Raw genomic sequence first — 9802 nt, forward strand, 5'->3', positions numbered from 1 at the left:
TTCTACTGGGAGCAGGGGGAGCATAAACAGAATTTTGCTCTCCACTGTTCACACACACACACACACACACACACACATACAACCACACATTGGTATAGTCACATACAATATACTCTTGAACACAAAAAACCCTCAACGCTGCACCAATACTTCATAGTTTGATCAAAAGAGTAGACCCTGGGAGAAGTGCAAAATGTAGAACCAAGTTACAGAAAAATGCTGAACAAACAGCATCATTAGTATACAAAATATTTATATTACTGAACTACTAAATAGGTGATGTTCTCTGCCACTGTACAGCTCAGGAGCTGCCTGCTCTTTGTTCCAACCTAGTCCATGCTGGCCTCCAAGAGCCACCACACTCTAGTTTTCTTCATTCTTTGATGCTTCATTAAAATTTTCTAAGAGATCTGGCACATCATCATCCTCTTCATCAATGTTTTCAGGTTTGGGTGCTTTGCTATCCAACACTTGCCTTGGGAACTGTTCTGCTATCTTCCTAAGACTTGTTAAGCTGTCAGCGCCAAGTTAGCTTAACATGATTGGCTTGGCTTCTGCATAGCTAGTGATTTCAAAGGTGGTGGCAGAGAGGGAAGCCTGGACTTTGGGTTGTTGAAATGTATAACCATCCCATCATCTTTAATCATTTAAATCTCTTCAATATCAGCAATATTTTTTGCTGATTTTTGAGCCTATTTTTTGAGAGAACTCTGAAGTTTTCTTGTCGTTTGCTGTGGCTATTCTATGTACCACCTTCTTATTTCTGCGTGCTGTGTCCTTGCCTCCTATCCAGACCTGAGCCTGAAGCTTGGCTAATTTCTCTTGATTCATGCTGCTGGTGGATCGAGAGAAGAGGTGGGGGGGGCTTTCTCCAATGGCAACACATGGCGGCAGCAAGATGGCTGTTGCAGCGGAGGCCCAGTGAAGCTATTTTTGAGATTATAACTCTGCACTGTTTTTCTCACACTTTCATTGACTATGAGGGCTACTTCATTTTTTTCTTAGGAATTCTTGCCCACAGTGGTATATGTAGTGATCACCTGAATTAAATTCACCCATTCTCATCCCTTTAAGTTCACTGACATTAAAAATGTTGGTGTTTAATCTTTTCATCCTTTTTTTAAAACACATCTAGCTTGCCTTCATAAATCTTACATTCTAGGTTCCTATGAAATACTAATCTTTACAGCATTAGATTTTCCTTTTGTCACCAGACAGCTACAGTTGAGCTTCCTTTCCACTTCATCAGTACTGTAACTACTTGTTATTCTCTACTCTTCCTCAGTAGTCTGTTGGACACCTTCCAACCTGGGGTGGGGGGGGCTCATCTTCTTATATCACATTTTTTTTTTAATTTTAATATTCTTCATGGGACTTTCTTGGCAAAGCTACTATATTGGTTTGCTATTTGCTTTCTAGAGAATCACCTTTTGTCACAAATCTCCATTATGCCTTATATATCTTGGGTAGCTCTGCAAACTTCTTTGCAGTGATCCAGGAAGGATATTTTTACCTAGAATTAAGCTAATTTGTTTAATAATTTGAAATCTGAATTTGTGATGGATATTAGGCCTTTTTTTGAAATACACTAACATTGAGTAAAACTTTTCCTATGTTGAAAAGTAAAGGGGGAAGAGCCAAGATGATGGAGTAGAAAGACGCACATACACATAGCCCCGAATCCACAACCCATAGAACATCTACAAAAAAGTAACTCATGGTGAATTCTGCACCCAGAGGCCACAGAACATTGGAGCGAGGGAGATTTCTGTTCCAGAGAGACCTACAAACCTCTCGCAAATGGTCCTTCGCGCCGCGGACTGGGTGCCGGGACTGGGAGCTGAGTACAGCCCTGCTGCGGCCGCGGCATCGAGAGGAAAAGATCCGAGTGGGCTTCAGGGACAGAATCTCCAGCAGCCACGCGGGTCCCTCCACCCACAGGTGACAGGGGTCGGTGAGAGGGTCTCTTTGGCAGGTCGAGAAGGGAGTGGGGTGCCCCTATAACTCAGGCCCCCTCGGGAGGCAACAGCGGAGGCAGGAGCAGACCGTGGCACCCCAAGCAGGCAGGAGCCTGGATCCATTGTTGAAGGTCTGTACACAAGCCCCCTGATGGAACTGAGCCTGAGAGGTGGCCCTGCCCCCACCTGGGCACCTGAACTTAATCTCACACTGAATAGCAGCCCTGCCCCAACCAAAAGCCGGGAGGCTGGCAAGCAGCATTTGAATCTCAAACCCCAAGTGCTGGGTGGGAGGATCCGGAGGCAAAGTGGGTGTGAAGAGAATATTCAGAAGTCAAATCACTGGCTGGGAAAATGCCCAGAAAAGAGAAAAGAAATAAGACTATAGAAGGTTACTTTCTTGGGGAACAGGCATTTCCTCCCTTCCTTTCTGATGAGGAAGAACAATGCTTACCATCAGGCAAAGACACAGAAATCAAGGCTTCTGTGTCCCAGCCCACTCAATGGGCTCAGGCCATAGAAGAGCTCATAGAAAATCAAGTTAGAGAGGTGGAAGAAAAGCTGGGAAGAGAAATGAGAGACATGCAGTCAAAGCATGAACAGCAGATCAGCTCCCTGCTAAAGGAGACCCAAAAAAATGCTGAAGAAAATAACACCTTGAAAAATAGGCTAACTCGATTGGCAAAAGAGGTTCAAGAAGCCAATGAGGAGAAGAATGCTTTCAAAAGAAGAATTAGCCAAATGGAAAAGGAGATTCAAAAGCTCACTGAAGGAAATAATTCTTTCAAAATTAGAATGGAACAGATGGAGGCTAATGACTTTATGAGAAGGCAAGAAATCACAAAACAAAACCAAAAGAATGACAAAATGGAAGATAATGTGAAATATCTCATTGGAAAAACAACTGACCTGGAAAATAGATCCAGGAGAGACAATTTAAAAATTATGGGCCTACCTGAAAGCCAGGATCAAAAAAAGAGCCTAGATATCATCTTTCATGAAATGATCAAGGAAAACTGCCCTGAGATTCTAGAACCAGAGGGCAAAATAAGTATTCAGGGAATCCACAGATCACCACCTGAAAGAGATCCAAAACGGGAAACTCCTAGGAACACTGTGGCCAAATTCCAGAGTTCCCAGGTCAAGGAGAAAATGTTCCAAGCAGCTAGAAAGAAACAATTCAAGTATTGTGGAAATACAATCAGGATAACACAAGATCTAGCAGCTTCCACATAAAGGGATCGCATGGCATGGAATAGGATATTCCAGAAGTCAAAGGAACTAGGACTAAAACCAAGTATCACCTACCCAGCAAAACTGAATATAATACTTCAGGGGAAAAATTGGTCTTTCAATGAAATAGAGGACTTTCAAGCATTCTTGATGAAAAGACCAGAGGTGTAAAGAAAATTTGACTTTCAAACACAAGAATGAAGAGAAGCATGAAAAAGTAAATAGCAAAGAGAAGTCATAAGGGACTTTACAAAAGTTGAACTGTTTACATTCCTACATGGAAAGACAATATTTGTAACTCTTGAAACTATTCAGCATCTGGGTACAGGGTGGGATAACACACACATACATGCACACGCACACCCACACACACATAGAGACAGAGTGCACAGAGTGAACTGAAAAGGAGGGGATCATATCTTAAAAAAATGAAACCAAGCGGTGAGAGAGAAATATATTGGGAGGAGAAAGGGAGAAATGGAATGGGGCAAATTATCTCTCATAAAAGAGGCAAGCAAAAGACTTTTTAGTGGAGGGATAAAGAGGGGAGGTGAGAGAAAAACATGAAGTTTACTCCCATCGCATTCCACTAAAGGAAGGAATAAAATGCACAGTCATTTTGGTATGAAAACCTATCTTACAATACAGGAAAGTGGGGGATAAGGGCATAAGCAGGGTGGAGGGGATGATAGAAGGGAGGGCACGGGGAGGAGGGAGGAATTTGAGGTCAACCCTCATGGGGAGGGACAGGATCAAAAGAGAGAACAGAAGTAATGGGGGACAGGATAGGATGGAGGGAAATATAATTAGTTCTTACACAACACTACTATTATGCAAATCATTTGCAAAACTACACAGATCTGGCCTATACTGAATTGCTTGCCTTCCAAAGGGCAGGGGTGGGGAGGGAGGGAGGGCAAATTGGCAGACATGGGCAATTAGAATGCTTGGTGTTTTGGGGTGGGGAGAGGGGACAAAAGGGGAAAAAATGTGGAACCCAAAATTTTGTGAAAATGAATGTTAAAAGTTAAATAAATTAATAAAAAAAAGAAAAGTAAAGAGAAAATCTTGTTTTCAAGGATTCTGAGGATATGTTACATAGATTCACCTGTTGTAAGGATATTTGTGTATTTGTGTGCTTCTTCAGAGCAGAGATATTTTTAGTGAGCCAACTGTCCTTGAATTAGTAAAAACAACTTTAATATCCCAAGCAATGAAGCAAGATCCTACAACTTGCAACTACAAAAGAATAGACTTCTTGTGACATAGATGTGTGTGTGTATGTGTGTTGTTTATAATTTAGAAAAGTTCTCTATACCTAAAAATTAGCTAGAATAATTTTAGAGCATACAGGTGGTGGATATCATTTGGATAATTCAGCCTGAGTTGTTGTTGCTTTACATCTAATTGCATGGTGCATTGAATGAAATGTTTTAACAATTGCTCATGCTCTGTGTGGTACATTTATATAATCAACATACCTGAGATTTTAAGGAAAACACTTTAGATACTTAAATCCATTTTTTTTTAAATGAAGACTTTAGATTTGGCAGTTTAGTAGATTTAGAATAAATAGAGAAGGACAGCTCTCTAAAATGCTCATTAAAATTACATCAATAAATGAGCTATTAGAGAGCCATTGGTTGTCATTGCACAAATTTATTTCATCAATCACAAGGTGAAACAGCATAAGAAACCATGTAAGCCTCGATCAGTCAATCTCTGTTACTACGTAAAGGATTCAGATTCCAATGGTAGGTAATTAGCATCATCATTGTATACCTTTGCTCATGCTAATCTTAAAAATCTAAGATGTCAGAATCTAATCTCTCAAACTTGTATCTGGGCAAGAAATTTTTACCATATTCCTCAAAAATCATCATTCACCCTCCACTTCAAAACCTCTTGTTCAGGGGAAACTTCATAATAAAACTAGTAATTACACTTTTGTGTAGCTCTAATAATTATTTAGTGGTTTTCTCTTTCCTTAAGCTGAAATCTTCCTCTATGAAACTGGCCTATTGCTTTTAGTTCTGTCCTCGGAAGTCTATGAGAAGATGGAATCAAGAGGAGTAGGCGGAAGTTTCAGAGAGGTACATTTTTATAAAAGCCTTTCTACCAATGCCAACTCTATCTATCCTTCAAGGCCTAGTTTGTTTTTTTTTCAACTCTCAGAGACACTTCCCTGATCATTTCATCTGACCTTAATCTTTCCCTTTTCAGAATTTATTCCACTTGAAGACTATACAATGACCTTTTTTATTATATTCTTTCTTTCACTAGTTATGCTTTATATGCTATAGCCCAGCTTCCATCCATGTTCCATGAAATAGAGCATGCACACAGATTCACTGAAGGGACCATGTTTTAATTCATCCAGCCTTTCATTATCCATGGCACCTAGCACATAGCAAGGAATAGATAGAAATAAATATATCTACATATATCTAAGTATTTATGTATGTATGCATATACATATATTACAATCGTGTGTGTGTATATGTCTATATGCTATATATGTATTATATATTGTGTACATATATTATGAGTATATTTATATAAACATAATATTTGTGTAGGTATGCATAAAATCAATTTTATGAGAACAAAAAAAGCAAACATTTAAAAGAACTTATTTGTGTCCGTACAAATGTGTATTTGTGTGAGAAAGAGACAGAAGTAGAGATAGAGAGACGGATAAGCAGGAAGACAGAGAAAATGAGACACACAGATCCTCACTTGTTGAGGTATGGTTATGCTAAAAGGACCCACTCCGGCCAGAGAGATTATTTTGGAGGAGCAAATCATTAATCTTGGTTAGGTCCAGGACCTTACCTAAAACTGACAGACATTTCACTGGAAAATGAGCCAACAGAAATTGTTATATGTAGAGAATCAGAGACAAATTTTCATCTGGGCGTCTTCCCTGGTATTCCACAGAATTTTAATAGAAGAGAGATTTGACAAAAAGAATCATCTTATTTTGGGGTCAAGACTGAGCCCAATAAAGGGAGAGGGGAAAATGGAGATGAAAAGCAGACAGGTGAATGCAGACCTTGGTTGACTTGGACAGTTGCTATGGGAACTGTATTTTGTTGTTGTTCTGCGAAGAGAGGGAATAACAACAGACAATTTAGAATAGACAATTTAAGGCATGATGGAAATGTGTCTATTTGGACAGTCTAGAGTTTGAGCTCTTTGCCTATCATTAAGTAAACAGAGACTAGAGGGAGACAGAATTCCACCTCTTTTCTATGACACAAAAGACACTGAGTCTGGCAGAGGACATTGATTGTGAAGGCTTCTCAGATATTTTCACTCCCTAGGCTCCTCTGATAAGAGAATGTATGGAAATGGAAATGAAAAAAGAGTAAGCATACCAGCAGAGCAAAGCAAGCTGGAACAAATTTAGGACCAAGAATATACTTGAATCAGTGTTGTACCTATTCTATTCTAAGTAAGATCAATCACGTATTACCATCTTTCTACAACGTAGTCTATAAAATGAATTGTCTCCACTTTTGAAACTAACCCATGATTCTCTGCAGTTATTCATGGAATCCTTCACCTTTTTGTGAGGAGGATCTGCTTTTCATTTTCATTCAACCCTGAGATGACAATAGTTAAAGGAGGAAAGAGGTAACACTGCCTATTCTATTTCCCTTCCAGATGTGAATCCTGGAAAACCTTAGCTTTGGATCAGGCTGCAGTCCAAGAAGTCTAAAAAATATCACAGGAGAAAGGAGCTGTGATGATATTACTCTCTTTATAATACTTCAAAGTTAGAGGGTGTGACAGGGTGGCTCCCTGGTCCTGCCCTGCCTTGGCTCTGCTTCAGCTAGGCTCCACCGCCTTCCTGCCTTCCTTCCCTCGCTTTCCCAGCGGGCAGAGTGAGCCCTGTTCTGGCCCAGGCCCAGCATGGCAGTGGCCGCAGCAGAGGCAGCGGCAGGTGTGTGTGGACGGGAGAGGTGAGCTGAACCAGAATAAAATAGCACCGGCAACAGTAATTCAGAGCCTTAAACAAGACTACCTTCGTATTTAAAAAACACCCAGTGCCTCACATTTGTGGCGAACCCCTCCGTTGGAACATTCACGAATGGCACTATGTCCTCCAGGGACTTGACATGACTCCTTCTGAAGGTGGCTACTATCATGGAAAACTAATTTGCCCCAGAGAATTTCCTTTTAAACCTCTTAGTATTTATATAATTCCCAATGGAAGATTTAAATGTAATACAATGCTATGTCTTGCAATTCCTGATTCCCTGATACATGGAATCCAACTTGGTCAGTCTCAACAATTTTGATTGGTCAGCTTAGTTTCATGGGGGGAAAGAACCCCACATTGGGCAGCATATATCCTTCAGACTACACAAAAAGACTACTTGCAGCGCAGAGTTTGGCATTTAACTTAAAAGACAAAGCATTTTGTGAACTGTTTCCTGAAGGGGTGGAGCAGAGAAAAACAAACAAAAAACAATAACAAGAAAAATCCAAACAAACAAACAAAAAAACTTCAAGCACAAGACAAACTCAGTAGCCAACCCCAGACCCTGCTGTTGCCCGAGGTGGTCCCTGACCGGGGCACTCACCACAGTTAGAATGGCCTTCTGCTCCTAAACAGGCACATGCCAATGGTAGACCCCAACCACCCGAGCTTGCAACAGGCCAACCCCAGCCATGGACCCTTGGGAGGCGCTCTGGACAGCCTGTTTGTCAGTTGGCTTCTCCGCCTTTGTCTACACAGGCAAGTATGTCCTGAGAAACATAGCCTAGGAATGAATGAGCCGCATGCCTGATTCCAGGACCTTGGTCAGAGCGAAAGGTGTAAGACTGGGCAGTGGAGTGTGATCCTGGAAGAAGTGACAACCAGGCTGGGTCTGGTCCTGCTGGGCTCCTGGCATTTACTTTAGATCCCAGAGCATGTGCATTCTTGAATTCCTGTCTTCTCAAACTTCCCTGTGTGCATGTGGCCTTAGAGCAACTCAGCCAGCAATCATAATGCTTGCTCTCTTAACACAGGCTGAACCTGTTTGAAGTAAACATGTTTATTAAATTTCCATTATTCAGTCATTCAAAAAAATTCCTGAAAATCAGTGACTAGCCCTTATTGTAGGTACTGTTTTTAGTTTTGGTGAAGGACTCAGATATGGAATGAAACTGAAGTGGCTAGTGTATAAAACTGGAGGGGGAGGGGAGTGGAAGAGTGACCTGGGAGGCTCACTGGACTGCCCTGCAGGAGCCTGACACTCTCCTTTGATCCCTGATCTTCAGCCATGCTTTGTGTTGGCTATATATATACATACATACATATATATTATATATATATATGTATATACATTTTGTTTGTTTGTTTTTGTTTGTCCAAAATGGATATCTTAAAAAGGCTTAGGAGGAATTCTTAGGAGTTCAGGTAGCCAGCTACTTGTTAGATGCTTCTGCTGGCCAGTGACAAACTTTTAGACTAATCCAGAGTCATCATTGATTTATCTCAGTAATTTTAGTGTTTTTATGTTGACTTAAAATGACAAAAGAAATGACTTTTAGGAAAGGCATTCTTTTTCCTTCTATACCACCTTCCCCCTCTCAAAAATGTGAAATTAAGATTCTGTTTTGATTTCTGATCACAAGATATCATTGTTTTCTTAAATAAAGCTGCAGAGAAACTAAAAAAAAAAAATACTTCAGAGTTGCATTAGTTTATTTACATGCTTATTAACCAACACAATTCTGAAACCTTCCATATCCTAAGATGAAGTCTTCAGGAGTTGCTGTCACCAACCCAAGACTATAAACTGTTTAGTAAAAGATCCTCATTTGTCACCAAATGGGCAACCTCTCAATGATAGATTGTCTTCACCCAACAAAGACAAAAGCTGTTAATTGGTTCCAAAATTAAATACTTTAGAATGTTAGGACCTTTCAGCACTTTTAATTCACTGGCAAAACATTTGAGAACTCAGTTGCTCCTATTTTGTGATGAGGCATTAACTATGACACTATACATAGTAATAACATATTTTCTAATTTCAATTTTCTTTCAACTGATATTCCTCAATTTATCCTCATAAGAACCTTGTTAGGGAGGCAAGGACTATGATTATCTCCACATTACATTTCCTTGATGACAACTCTTGTGCTACTTCTCTTTAATTCTTGCTTCATATGTATTACAGAATCATCACACCCAACATATGCTTTTCATTATTCTTTGGTTGATCCTCACCTTCAGTTCTTTGGGGAACAGAAGACTCCACGATTCAGCTATACATAATCACCAGAAAAACACTGTTTTTTTTTTTTTTTTAAAGACTGGCCTTGATTTCAGGAATTAGCCCGGGATATTACCTTTGCATTTATCTAAAAGACAAACCATCCTTCTGTCCTCCTTTCCACACTGGAAAACTGAGATCCAGAAAGTTTAATAGTTTTCTCTCTCTCTCTCTTTCTCTCTCTCTCTCTCTCTCTCTCTCTCTCTCTCTCTCTCTCTCTCTCTCTCTCTCTCTCTTTTTTAAATCACACAGTTAGTGAATAGAAAATGTGGACATTAAACTCAGTGCTTCTGGCTCCCAGGTGAAATATCTTTCCACTCACATTTCTCAGATTTTACC

The 9802-nt window shown here is 40.1% G+C and overlaps 2 pseudogenes; one reads left to right on the forward strand and one right to left on the reverse strand.

Annotated features, from left to right (window-relative positions):
• Positions 1–352: 352 nt before the first annotated feature.
• Positions 353–839, reverse strand: LOC140498331 (transcription factor BTF3 homolog 4 pseudogene; annotated as a pseudogene).
• Positions 840–1239: 400 nt separating this feature from the next.
• LOC140498332 (ubiquitin-conjugating enzyme E2 J2-like) lies at positions 1240–7967 on the forward strand (annotated as a pseudogene).
• Positions 7968–9802: the final 1835 nt, after the last annotated feature.

The sequence above is a fragment of the Notamacropus eugenii genome, chromosome 4 (assembly GCF_028372415.1).
Source record: "Notamacropus eugenii isolate mMacEug1 chromosome 4, mMacEug1.pri_v2, whole genome shotgun sequence".
Classification (NCBI taxonomy): Eukaryota; Metazoa; Chordata; class Mammalia; order Diprotodontia; family Macropodidae; genus Notamacropus; species Notamacropus eugenii.